Here is a 14,823-nt window from a genome sequence, read left to right as displayed (position 1 = left end):
CTGAATTTCTACGCCTCAGGATCATTCCAGGATATTCTGAGACATGTGTGGGAACTCACAGTCGGTGGGCTGCACCACAGGCTGCACCATAATGGTCATCAATGCCATCTTCAAGAGGGCCAGCCAATATGTGCATTTTTGTACTGATCCGTGTAGTCAGGCTGAGAAGGCCAATAGATTTAGGGCCATGGCTGAATCCCCCTGCTACTGGGTGTCATTAACTATATACATGTGGCCATCAAGGCTCCAACCAACCAGGCAGCGGCCTTCATCAACAGGAAGGGCTTTCACTTGTTCAACGTACAACTGGTCTGTGACTATCACAAACAGATCCTTCAGGTCTTTACAAGATTCCCGGGAAGCAGCCACGACACCTAAGTACTAAGGTAATCTCAGTAGCCAGAGCTTTTCAGGCCTTCCCGAGTACCGTCAGGGATGGATACTGGGTGATAGCCACTGAAGACATGGCTAATGACACCTGCATGGCACCCAAGCACTGATGCAGAGGAGAGGGATACCTGCCATGGGACAACTCAGGCCTATACTGATCAGGCCATAGGGCTTCTGAAAATGTGATTTAGATGCCTGGATAGATCTGATGCAGCCTTTCAAATATCTTGGCAAGGGTCTCATGTATCGTGGTGGTGTGCTATGCTCTGAACAACCTGGCACTACAGAGAAGAGAGGCTTTGAACAATGAGGACATGCTGGAATGCAATGTCTTCTCCAATGATGAGAATATGATGGAAGATGCTGACCAGCCACTGCATATTGGAGAACCACAGGAACCACAGGCAAAGCACACTGAGATACACACAAGGGAGGCTTGTGAGTCGCTAATACAGACATGGCTCATATGATCCCTACTAACAGATCCATGCAACCCAATAACGTTGCAGCCTTCTCCAGCCCCTGTTGCTGTTGAACATTGTAATAATTTACCTGCACCCATTAATCCATTAGGCAGCAGCATGGGGAAGATATCAACCTCATGTGCAGTGGTCCTTTCCATTATACCCTTTGAGCAAGCCAAGGTACTCTTAAAGGCCTGCAAAAAATTAAAGGGTTCCTCTTGGCTTGCATCATTCCACATTTATTTAATAATACAATTGTTGCAAGGCTGGATGCATTAACAAATAATAAACACATGAACCCCAAATACAGCTCTTTTTAAAAAGGTTAGGGGTCCTCCTACGTGATGGAGACAGGCTGCTGACTTTTGTGCTCTCTGGTTTTTGATGACCTGGGTGGTCGTCCTCTGGCTGCCTGAATCTTGCTGAGGGGCCTGGCATGCTGAGGGATGCCTGCACAGGCACAGGAGCCTCCTCTCATTGCAGCTGCATGAAGCACTGGTGCCACTAACAGATGGGATGAAGACCTATTGCTCACACCAGTAGTGCCCTGAGAGGAGCCCCAGAGAGCTGCTCCTCCTTCCCTGCAAAGCATACTTGTTCTTTCAGGTTCACCTAAGGAGTCTGAAGACCTGGCAGAAAGTCCAGGCACCTTGACCCCTCTCACCCAGCCATTGTTCCCTAGAGCTTACGGAGGTGGCAATGGCATAACAGGTCTGTGCACATCTCCGACATCAACTGCATGATCTGCTGGATATGGCTTGCCAAGAGAGTCGCCAGTCTCTCTCAATGGAGGAACACAAGCGTGCACACACCAGCGAGATGGCTGCACCCAAGGCTTGAATAGATTCTTCTATTGTTCCCTCATTGATGTATAAAACCTCTAGCAGCTCTGCCAGATGTTCCCACATCACATGCTGCAGCTCCAGCATCTGCCACCTTGTTGAAGACTCCAGAGGCATGTCTTGGTCTGACGCTCAGCATAACTCTGGCCTCCCACAATCCTCCAACTGTCAGTGGCTTCGACCGTCACATCCTCCGACAGCTGCCGGGGCACACCTGTGATGTGCTCACCATGTAGTGAACCCAAAGCCATGTATATAGCTGCCTTGGTGCAAGATGTGGGGGAATAATGTGACAGTGTACCCTCTGAGATCTCCTCTTCCTCTTCAGAGGTGAAAGGCGGCTGGCTACTCTTGTCTTTGACCTGAGTGAGAGAGAAGAGTGATTAGAGGTTAATGCACATTCCATCACATTCTTTACAGAACTCCTAGTGTGGCACTCCATATGACCAGTAGCGAACACATGAGAACGCTGCCTTATGTTCGCCAGAGACTCTCTTGCCCCCATTCATTATGCCTCTCATTCTTTTGGGGCTCCACTCCCACCTTACCATCAGCAATGGGCCAACCTGCCTCCAGGCCTCCCAGCTATTCTTGCACCAGCATCAGTATTGCTAAGCAAGAGATGCCACTTACCGTGTCGGTCCTCTCCTTTGCATTATGCACTATCTTCTCCTGTAACCACATAAATGTCCATTGTTAGTCATCTGCCAAAGGCACTTATGATGCCTGTGCTAGTGACATCCTGAATGTGCATGATGGTGCCATAGGAATGCCTCCTGCATATGGCCACTCAGTAGTGCCAATGAAGGAGTCATTCCTGACAGACAATGCTGCTGCCTGGCCATTGCCAATGACTGGTTGGGCATGCGTTTTCCATCAATCTCACCCTCACATATTGTCACATGTAAGGTTGACGTGTAAGCAATGTGTGGTGCACACGCCTTGGCAGATCACATGAGGACAGTACCCTCTCGTGGCACTGAAGCCAGGTTTGAGGGACAACCCCGTGGCTGCTGACCTCCTCTGTGACCTCTGTCCGGGCTTACTTCATCTGCTGGGCCATTCTCCTCCCCCCATCCCAGTGAAAGAAGATCTCCCTCCTTGCCCAATCAACCTGGAGGAGGACCTGCAGGAAGGTGAAATAAACCATGGGGTCACCCTGGATCATCCTTCAGCCACTCCAATTAATGCCTTGTTCTTCTGGATGCCCCCGTGCTGCCTGTTTGGATGATTCCATTTGACGGCATGTTGGCAGTCCTTTTTATATGCTGCTAATGCTTCCAGTGGCATTATCTCTTTCCAAGTGTCCTCTTGGATGGATGGCTCCTGTGCCTCCCAGCAGTTCATTGGCTGGCTGTGATGTAATTGCAAACATTGCATGCAACAATGGCTCCCACTTCCGGTTCTGGTGGTGGGACCTCGGGCCTTTCCGGAAATTCCAGCCTCATGAGTTCAAATCATTGCAGTTTGTGATTTAAATTCAGTTAATTGAATAAATCTGGAATAAAACTGGTGTCAGTAATGGTGACCTTGAAGCTATTGGATTATGATAAAATCCATCTCATTCACTAATGTTCTTAGGAAAGGAAAACTGCTGTCCTTATACAATTTAACTTATACTAACTCCAGACCCACAGGAATGTGTTTGACTCTTAACTGCCCTTCTTATCATCTCAATAGGAATTAAGGATGGGCAATAAATGTAGTATATTAAAAATAAATAGAAATAAAATAGACGCCAACATTTCCCCCTCCCCACATTTGAAAATGCTACTTTATACTCACTCCTACCAATTCAATGGATAATCTTCCCACTCCCTTTCAGTTAATGTTGGAATTCTCCTATCCCATTTCCTTACAGTTAACACTGGTACTGTATATTTTATATCTCAGAGCTATGCAGAGATGACACACCAGCTCATATGGGTGTGCAGGAACTTATCACAGTACTTTCTGTCCCATTCTTACAGCTCTTGCTCCCAACGACCTCTACAATTTGTTTACTATTCACCCAGGCTTAACTAATCAAGCACAGTGAGCATCAATAATAAACAGATTCACACAATCAAACGCAGAACAACAGAAAGCTCCATCTTTTTGGCCTTATGAACCAAGTTCAGCACCTAACACACTCCAGAAGATTATTTCTTCAGTCTTGTCAGGCATTGAGCATTGAGTGGATGTTCAATCTACTTGAAGGTGTTGTCCATTGAAGGGGAAAAACAGACTCGCATAATCAAACACAGAACTATTGAACACTACAGCTGGCACTTTTCTACCTCCTCAAAGTGCTATTCCAAAATTCTCTTCAACCCAAGCATCACTCTAAGCTGCTGCCACTTTTCTTGTCACTATCCATTTGCTGGCTTGCTTCACCTTTTCAATAGCATTCAGAGCCCTTTGTCTTCCCTTAGCTCCAAGCCTATCTGAATGCTACTGCTCATGGGAGTAATCTGGGTATCAAATGCAATAGGTAGAACCTCATGAGAGTTTCCACTAACAGCTGGACTCACTTTCATTAGCAGCACTCCAGTAGGAGCAGCTTTGAAGGAAAAGGGGCTAGGTCCTGCTGATTTCTTTTCAAGGGACATGAATGTCACTGGCTAGGCCAGCATTTGTTTCCCATCCTAACTGCACTTGAGAAATTGCCTTCTTGAGTGGCTGCAGCCCATGTGGTGTAAGTTAGGAAGTGAGTTCCAGGATTTTGACCTAGCGACAGTGAAGGAACAGTGATATAGTTCCAAGTCAGGATGGTGTGGCTCAGAGGGGAACTTGCAGGTGGGGGTGTTCCTATGCATCTGCTGCCCTTGTCCTTCTAGGTGGTAGAGGTTGTGGGTTTGGAAGCAGCTGTTGAAGTAGGCTTGACGAATTGCTGCAGGACATCTTGTATATGATACATATACTGCTACTTTGCACCGGTGGTGGACGAAGTGAAAGTTTAAGATGGTGGATGTGGTGCCAATTAAGCAGATTGCTTTGTCCTTGATGGTGTCGAGTTCCTTGAGTGTTATTAGGCACTGTTCTTCCCATCTGATTTATCAAAGATAGGACTTGTGACTATCAGATATATGGGGTTAGTTGAAATAGGGTGGGAGATGGTCAGCATAGACCAGCTGGGCAGAATAACATGCTTTTGTGCTGTAAATCCTGTGTAGTTCTACAAAATTCATCAAAGCACTTTATTGGCTGTAAAGTGCATTGAGGATATCCAGTGGTTGTGAAAAGCACTATATAAATGCAAGACTTTTTATATAATTCTATTTAGTTCAATATAATGCACCCACTGTTGTTTTCCACTATTGAAGGCCAGTAGGTGGGAAACAGTCACCATTTTCCTTTCCCGGTCACCAATGAGACAAGAAAGAAAACAATTTCCTTCAAAAGTGGGTCAGGGGTTCTCACTCTTCAAGGCCTTCATGGTCAAAGGACATATTGTGATAGGCTAGGCTGTATTGCACTGCTGAAAGGGCAAGCCTGTATTTTAAACGTTCTGTGATTTGTATTTGTGTCTCTTCGCCCAGAAAAATAAAATTAACCCCACGCTCCCTTTCCAAATACCGAACACAATTGACTACAGTTCTGCCCTGCTGAGGAAATGCTCTTGTTGCTGTCATCACCACTCTTTCAAATTAGCATTAAGAATTGGGCGCCACCCAGTAACAATGGAAAGTCCCACAAAATGTGTTGTTCTTTACCGCATACAGAAGTGACAGCTGTCTGTGTTTGGTTTACTGTATTTCCTTCCCTCTGCATAGGTGTTTGGTAGGAAGAATGAGGTGAGACAAAATGGTACAGTTTTAAAAGGGATGCTGGAACAGAGAGACCTGGGGTGTACCATAAGATCTTTAAAGGTAGCAGGATAAGTTGAAAAAACTTGGGATCCTTGGGTATAAAGTACAAAAGCAAGAAAGTTATTCTAAATCATTATAAAACACTGGCTAGGCCTGAGCTGCGGAGAATTGTTTTTAATTCTGGCATCACACTTTAGGAAAGATATCTTTGGAGAAGAGATGGAAGAGATTTACTGGAATGGTATCAGGGATGAGGGTCTTCAGTTATGTGGAGAAACTAGGGGAACTGGGGCTGTTCTCTTTGGGCAGAGTAGATTAAGAGGAGATTTGATAGAGGTATTCCAAATCATAAAGGGTTTTGATTGAGTAAATAAGGAAATGTTTCCAGTGACATAAGGATCTGTAACCAGAGACTTAAGGTGATTGATAAAGGAACCAGAGGTGACGAGGAAATTTTTTTTTTTTACACAGTGAGTTGTTGTGATCTAGAAATCAATCCCTCAAAAGGTTGGGGAAGCAGATTCAACATTCAGATGCTTGAAGTGTACAGGTTTATGGGAAAAGAGCAGGACACTGGAATTAATTGGATGTTTACCAAGGAGTCAACGCAAGTACAACTGTCTGAATGGCTTCCACCTCTGCTGATGCTTGAGAACTTTGATAGTGCAGTATATTGAATTCTATGAGGCTGTGTTGATATTTTATTTTGTGAATTTTATGTTCAGTATTTTTTTCTGGAGAGTGAAAAAGTTTGGACATAAAACCAAAGCCGTACTTCAGGTAACTTGCTCTTCACCAGCAGATGGCACTCATGGTCTGCTAGTTGGATAGGAATGAAACCTGAAGAAATAATTAACCTCAGTCATTGGAAAGGCTAGGCAAAATATATGCACCCCTTTTATTAATGTTAAGTGAAAGCCAAGTGGAAGTGAGCTCCTGGTTTGTATCTTGCAACGAATGCTTGTTCTTCAGTTTCCTACATTAAAATAGTGAGTTAAAAACATTTGGCTGTAATTAAAATTCTCAAACTGCCAAGATACGTTTTGTATTCACATTCATCAGGATTATTAGAGCATAGTGAGTAAATGTTTAGTGTTCTTAAACAGCATTCCTCTCTCTCCGACGTTAACACAGGAATTAACTCACCTATTTTAAATGGGCAAACACTTTTATTAAAATGGTGGCCAAGGGAATGCCTTGCAAACATGTTGGTGTGGATTTTCAGCTTGCTGACATTGCAGGTTGGCTGCCAGTAGGGCTCCCGCCTCTGATTTTCCTGGAGGCTTGATCACATGACACCTCACTACATGATACTTGATCAGGTGATGTTTGATCCCTGTAGCTGAGTATCTTTGTTGGTGGTTTCCTTTTTTAAACCTGTGCTTAATTAAGCTTCTTGCTGCTTTCAGCAGCTGAAGAGACCACCACGATTTGAAGTGAGTGCCTGGTTGTGGGAGGGTGGAGGGAGTCTGCAAGACGTTCTTCAAATTGAACTCCCACTATCAAGAGGTTAACCTCAACTGAACCTTAAGATGTAAGAAATAGGAGTATGAGTAGGTCATTTGGCCCCTAGGGCCCACTCCAACATTCAATAAGATCATAAGAACATAAGAAAGAGGAGTAGGCCATTCGGCCCCTCAAGCCTGTCCCACCATTCAATAAGATCATGGCTGATCTGCCCCAAGCTTCAACTCCACTTTCATGCCAGCTCCTCATAACCCCCAAATCCCCGATATTTCAAAAATCTATCTACCTCTTCTTTAAATATTTTGTGGTCTAGCCTCCACAACTCTCTGGGGTAGAGAATTCCAGACATTCATTACCCTCTGAGAGCAAGAATTCCTTCACATCTCAGTTTTAAATGAGTGTCCCCTTATTCTGTAACTATGTCCCCTAATTCGAGATTCCCCCACCAATCTTCTCAACATCTACCCTGTCACGCCCCCTTAGAGTCTTGTACGTTTCAATAAGATCACCCCTCATTCTTCTAAACTCTAATGAATAAAAGCCTAACCTGTTTAGCCATTCTTGATAAGTCAACTCCTTCATTCCTGGAATCTCTTTAAACTGTCTCCAATGCCAGTATATCCTTTCTTAAAGATAAAAACAAAAAGCTAAAAGCTACTGCGGATGCTGGAAATCCAAAACAAAAACAGAATTACCTGGAAAAACTCAGCAGGTCTGGCAGCATCGGCGGAGAAGAAATCAGTTAACGTTTCGAGCCTTCATGGCCCTTCGGCAGAACTGAAGCATAGTTAGAAGAAGGGAGAAATATAAATTGGTTTAAGGTGGGGTGGGGGGTGGGGGGTGGGGGAGAGACACATTGAGGGTGTGGTGATTGTGGAGGTGAGCAGATAATCAAAAGATGTCACAGACAAAAGGGTCAAAGAGGTGTCGAAGGTGGTGACATTTGTCTGAGAAAAGTGCTAATTAAGAATGGAAGACAGGATATTCAAAGTACAGCTCTAGTGGGGGTGGGGTGGAAAGACTAACAAGGTTTTAGTTTAGATTTAAAAATAATGGAAATAGGTGGGGAAAGAAGAATCTATATAAATTATTGAAAAAAAAAGGGGGGGGGGGAAGAAACAGGGTGGGGATGGGGGGAGGGGGAGTTTAAGATCTAAAGTTGTTGAATTCAATATTCCGCCCGGAAGGCTGTAAAGTGCCTAGTTGGAAGATGAGGTGCTGTTCCTCCAGTTTGCGTTGGGCTTCACTGGAACAATGCAGCAAGCCAAGGACAGACATGTGGGCAAGAGAACAGGGTGGAGTGTTAAAATGGCAAGCGACAGGGAGGTTTGGGTCTTTCTTGCGGACAGACCGCAGGTGTTCCGCAAAACGGTCGCCCAGTTTGCGTTTGGTCTCTCCAATGTAGAGGAGACCGCATTGGGAGCAACGAATGCAGTAGACTAAGTTAGGGGAAATGCAAGTGAAATGCTTCCAACTTGATAGTCGCCCAACCTCGGATGGCCCGCTTCTACCTCCTACCCAAAATCCACAAACAGAACTGTCCTGGCAGCCTTTCCGGGCTGAATATTGAATTCAACAACTTTAGATCTTAAACTCCCCCTCCCCCCATCCCCACCCTGTTTCTTCCCCCCCCCCCCTTTTTTTTCAATAATTTATATAGATTCTTCTTTCCCCACCTATTTCCATTATTTTTAAATCTAAACTAAAACCTTGTTAGTCTTTCCACCCCACCCCCACTAGAGCTGTACTTTGAATATCCTGTCTTCCATTCTTAATTAGCACTTTTCTCAGACAAATGTCACCACCTTCGACACCTCTTTGACCCTTTTGTCTGTGACATCTTTTGATTATCTGCTCACCTCCACAATCACCACACCCTCAATGTGTCTCTCCCCTCCACCGCCCCCCCCCAACTTAAACCAATTTATATTTCTCCCTTCTTCTAACTATGCTTCAGTTCTGCCGAAGGGCCATGAAGGCTCGAAACGTTAACTGATTTCTTCTCCGCCGATGCTGCCAGACCTGCTGAGTTTTTCCAGGTAATTCTGTTTTTGTTTTGGATTTCCAGCACCCGCAGTAGCTTTTAGCTTTTTGTTTTTATCTTTGTGTTTAATTGACTGCCACCCCTCTTCAAGAAATGCCCTCTTTGAAGAAGTACGGTTCTGTCCTCCGACAGGATTTCCGACTGTCTCTTCTGCCCTGCTCACCTTCATTGCTTTCCATTTCTCTCCTGGTGTTTGACAAGGTGTTTACTAAAACCCGCTTTCACAGCCATATCTCCTTTCTCAGTGACTGTCTCCGTCTCCGACTCACCCCACGTGGATTTCAACTGAAATTCCATCCCTCTTGTTTCGAACCCACCCAGGATTACAGGTATCTCCGGGACATAAAACGTTTCTCGGACTGCTGTTCCCGTCGCATTCTGAGATCCACACTCAGTGCCATGCGCCGCCATATGAACACACTCGACCTCTCCCTCCAGCAGCACCGCCGCACCCTTTTTCAAAGCTGCACGTGCCCCCAGTTTCATTTTATTCTTCGCCTCATCCGTCGCCTCAACAAGAAACTTTTTCTCTTTCTCTCAAGTGCTAAGGAACGCAAGCTCCAACAACTCATCGACTCCAACACCCATCTGGGACCCTCCACCCCTGCTTGTCCCTCCGTCCTCACCCCATCTTCCAATCCCAGCCCCAGCCGCGTATTCACTATACCCCCTGACCTTTCCCTCTCTGATGCTGAACGTTCAGTGCTCAGCAAAGGACTTAGTTTCATACCCTTACGCCCTCATCTCAATGAATTTCGGGCTCGGCATGATGCTGAACTCTTCTTCCGCCGTCTTCGTCTCCGTGCTCACTTCTTTGGGCAGGAGTCCTCTCCCCGCTCAACGGATCCTTTTACCCACCTCCAATATTCTCCCTCCACTTGGACCCCTCCCTCTGGATTCTTACCTTCTCTTGATCTTTTCATTGAGAACTGTCGGCATGACATTAGCCGTCTCAATTTCTCTGCTCCTCTCACCCATTCTAATCTGTCTCTCTCTGAACTCACTGCACTCCGTTCTCTCAGGTCCAACCCCAACATTGTCATCAAACTCGCTGACAAGGGTGGTACTGTTGTTGTCTGGCGCATTGACCTCTACCTCGCGGAGGCTGAGCGTCAACTCGCAGACATTTCCTCCTACCTCTCCCTGGACCATGACCCCACCACAGAACATCAAGCCATTGTTTCCAGGACTGTCACTGACCTCATCTCCTCTGGAGATCTTCCTCCCACAGCTTCCAACTTGATAGTCGCCCAACCTCGGACGGCCCGCTTCTACCTCCTACCCAAAATCCACAAACAGAACTGTCCTGGCAGACCGATCGTGTCAGCCTGTTCCTGCCCCATGGAACTCATTTCTCGTTATCTTGACTCCCTTCTCTCTCCCCTTGTCCAGTCCCTTCCCACCTACATCCATGATTCCTCTGACACCTTACGTCACATCAACAATTTCCAGTTCCCTGGCCCCAACCGCTTCCTCTTCACCATGGATGTCCAATCCCTCTACACCTCCATCCCCCACCAGGATGGTCTGAGGGCCCTTAGCTTCTTCCTTGAACAGAGGCCCCAACAATCCCCATCCACCACTACTCTCCTCCGTCTGGCTGAACTTGTTCTCACACTGAACAATTTCTCCTTTAACTCCTCTCACTTCCTCCAAATAAAAGGTGTGGCTATGGGTACCCGCATGGGCCCCAGCTATGCCTGTCTCTTTATGGGGTATGTGGAACATTCCTTGTTCCAGTCCTACTCCGGCCCCCTCCCACAACTCTTTCTCCGGTACATCGATGATTACTTCGGTGCTGCTTCATGCTCTCGTCGGGACCTGGAAAAATTTATTAATTTTGCTTCCAATCTCCACCCCTCCATCATCTTCACATGGTCCATCTCTGACACTTCTCTTCCCTTCCTTGACCTCTCTGTCTCAATTTCTGATGATAGACTGTCCACCAATATCCATTACAAGCCTACCGACTCCCACAGCTACCTTGACTACAGCTCCTCACACCCCGCTTCTTGTAAAGACTCCATCCCATTCTCTCAGTTCCTTCACCTCCGTCGCATCTGTTCTGATGACGCTACCTTCAAAAACAGCTCCTCTGACATGTCCTCCTTCTTCCTTAACCGAAGTTTTCCATCCACGGTCGTTGACAGGGCCCTCAACCGTGTCCGGCCCATATCCCGCGCATCCTCCCTCACGCCTTCTCCTCCTTCCCAGAAACATGATAGGGTCCCCCTTGTCCTCACTTATCACCCCACCAGCCTCCGCATTCAAAGGATCATCCTCCGCCATTTCCGCCAACTCCAGCATGATGCCACCACCAAACACATCTTCCCTTCACCCCCCCTGACGGCATTCCGTAGGGATCGTTCCCTCCGGGACACCCTGGTCCACTCCTCCATCACCCCCTACTCCTCAACCCCCACTTATGGCACCTCCCCATGCCCACGCAGAAGATGCAACACCTGCCCCTTCATTTCCTCTCTCCTCACCGTCCAAGGGCCCAAACACTCCTTTCAAGTGAAGCAGCATTTCACTTGCATTTCCCCTAACTTAGTCTACTGCATTCGTTGCTCCCAATGCGGTCTCCTCTACATTGGAGAGACCAAACGCAAACTGGGCGACCGTTTTGCGGAACACCTGCGGTCTGTCCGCAAGAAAGACCCAAACCTCCCTGTCGCTTGCCATTTTAACACTCCACCCTGTTCTCTTGCCCACATGTCTGTCCTTGGCTTGCTGCATTGTTCCAGTGAAGCCCAACGCAAACTGGAGGAACAGCACCTCATCTTCCAACTAGGCACTTTACAGCCTTCCGGGCGGAATATTGAATTCAACAACTTTAGATCTTAAACTCCCCCTCCCCCCATCCCCACCCTGTTTCTTCCCCCCCCCCTTTTTTTTTCAATAATTTATATAGATTCTTCTTTCCCCACCTATTTCCATTATTTTTAAATCTAAACTAAAACCTTGTTAGTCTTTCCACCCCACCCCCACTAGAGCTGTACTTTGAATATCCTGTCTTCCATTCTTAATTAGCACTTTTCTCAGACAAATGTCACCACCTTCGACACCTCTTTGACCCTTTTGTCTGTGACATCTTTTGATTATCTGCTCATCTCCACAATCACCACACCCTCAATGTGTCTCTCCCCCACCCCCCACCCCCCACCCCACCTTAAACCAATTTATATTTCTCCCTTCTTCTAACTATGCTTCAGTTCTGCCGAAGGGCCATGAAGGCTCGAAACGTTAACTGATTTCTTCTCCGCCGATGCTGCCAGACCTGCTGAGTTTTTCCAGGTAATTCTGTTTTTGTTATCCTTTCTTAAATACGGGGACCAAAACTGTACACAGTACTCTAGGTGCGGCCTCACCAACACCCTGTACAGTTGTAACAAGACTTCCCTATTTTTAAGCTCCAACCCCCTAACAATACAGGCCAAAATTTAATTTGCCTTCTTAATTATTTGCTGCACCTGCATGCTAACCTTTTGTGTTTCATGCACAAGAACACCCAGATCCCTCTGTGCTGCACTTTTCTGGGGTCTCTCTCTCCATTTAAATAATAATCTGCCTTTTGATTTTTCCTACCAAAGTGCATGACCTCACACTTTCCTACATTAAACTCCATCTGCCAGGTTTTTGCCCACTCATTCAACCTATCTATATCCGCTTTGCAGATTCCTTATGTCCTCATCACAACATGCCCTCCCACCTATTTTTGTATCATCAGCAAATTTGGATACATTACACTCTGCCCCCTCTTCCAAGTCTTTAATAGAGATAGTAAATAATTGAGGCCCTAGGACTGATCCTTGTGGCACTCCACTAGTTACGTCTTTCCAACCTGAAAAAGACCCATTAATCCCAACCCTCTGTCTTCTGTGTGTTAACCAATCCTCAATCCATTCTGATACATTACCCCAAATACTGTGAGCTCCTATCTTGTGCAATAACCTTTTATGTGGCACCTTATCGAATGCCTTCTGGAAATCCAAATGCACTACATCTACCGGCTCCCCTTTATCAATTCTGCTTGTAATATCCTCAAAGAACTTGAGATAAAATAAAGATCTTCTTTAACTGGTCTTAAAATAACTATATTTATGTATAAAGATATTTTCCTTGGGAAGTAACAGACCAGCCAAGTGAAACAGAGACTCAGGCTCTAGGAGTTCAGAGCAGGGCTATGAATTCTTGGGGACATGAGCACCAAGAACATTCAGGGCTCCTGCACAACCCCACATCCCACATCCTCCCCAAATCATGACCACAAATGTGCAGCAAAATAGGCCTTAAGAACATTAACATGTTGCATTAATAATTAAGCAAATCAGCCCAAGTAGCAGAGTTCAAAAGAAAGACCCCAGGCATGGTTGAAGAGAAAGATTTCAAAGCTGGGTAGAGAAAGCCAGGTTGGGAAGTTTGAGGAGCCAGTCTATAAAAAGAATGAGTTCAAATCATTTTTAAAGTTATCACGAATAGTGTATTTCTAAAACAGTGCTGCTAAAGTACCTTGGCACAATTTTGCTTTATTGTAAATCGCTTCCAGTGGGAAAGATTTCATTTGTGGTGCTCCATCCCCAGGTGCTGTAGTCCAACAGATGATGGTCAGTCCCTGAGGAACACTCTACAGAATGCCACTTTCACCCTTTAACCTCTCAAGTCACCATGTTCGGGGAACAGGGTGGGTGGGGAATCCTGGGAGAACGCCCAGGGTTCAGTTATCTCCATGACAACAACCAGAGACTCCACAAGAGCAACCTGTGAACTGCCAATATCTAGATGTCCCGGATTTCTGGCAGTGATGCTGACAGATTAATTTATTATTCTTAGAAACTGCAGGTCAATTTGGCAGGGTTAAAAACCTTCCTGCTCATTATCGGAGCTACCCAATTTTCCTTTCCATTCGAGTCAATGAAAATCTCATTTTCTATGTAAGCGACCAATCCAATGCTAGATTTAAACCCAGATGGTAAGTTGAAAATCCATCCATTAACTGATATTTATTAGAAGTATATCCTGGGCTTTGGTCTTAAAATAAACTATTCATAATACAATGGTATAGCATAGAAAATAACCTGATTACAGTAATGGTGGCAGAGCTCTTAGATCTTCATTGGAACATGGCTCTCCATATTACCTTGACTTGTGGTAATTTGTTATCTTGTTCTCGGGATATTCTTAGGCCAGGGTCTTTAGGTTGGCGAGCGGGGGGGCGGGGCCCACACGCCGACATGTAAAATGATGACGTCGGGTGGAACTCTCTATGTCACCCCGCGTCATTTCAATTTTCAGGTCGGTGGGGGCACAGCCGAGTCAGCTTAATTGGCCCACCCACATAAAATGACGGCGCGCCTCCGATTGGAGGTGCGTCCAGCCGTGCCCGCTCCCACACTTCCCCCCCTGATGGGGGGAAAATTCTTCCCTTAAACTCTAAAAATGTAAAAACAAAATGGGCCTTGCTCAATAAACCCATGCTCATATTTTGTCAGAACGTGGGTATAATGTTGCATCCAAAAATGCTTAATGGGTACACTCCACATACCCTAATATCCTCCAGGGCACTGCTGAAGTCAGTTGGCATCAACTAGGGCAGTGGTGGGAGGTGCCATAACTGACTCCTGGGTTTGAGAAAAATCAGCCAGGATTCACACCCGGGCTTGCTATCCAACAATCCTTGCTGCAAATTGCTAATGTGTGGTTGTTAAGTATGGACAGGATTTAGTTTTGTTAGGAACAATCCTGTCTAGAGTTATCTTGAAATAACATCTGTGTGGTGAGCATAAAGGGTGTTGTTTACACCATTAGAAAGAAGTAATGCAACA

General features: G+C 45.8%; 1 protein-coding gene across 1 annotated transcript in view; it reads left to right on the top strand.

Moving 5' to 3' along the window:
• The window catches only part of LOC144683773 (uncharacterized), a 285,552-nt gene that overhangs the window by 52,807 nt on the left and 217,922 nt on the right, over nucleotides 1-14,823 (top strand). The window lies entirely within an intron of this gene.

Source organism: Cetorhinus maximus, chromosome 1, assembly GCF_964194155.1.
Source record: "Cetorhinus maximus chromosome 1, sCetMax3.hap1.1, whole genome shotgun sequence".
Taxonomy (NCBI): Eukaryota; Metazoa; Chordata; class Chondrichthyes; order Lamniformes; family Cetorhinidae; genus Cetorhinus; species Cetorhinus maximus.
This window is presented reverse-complemented; position numbering and strand designations above follow the sequence as displayed.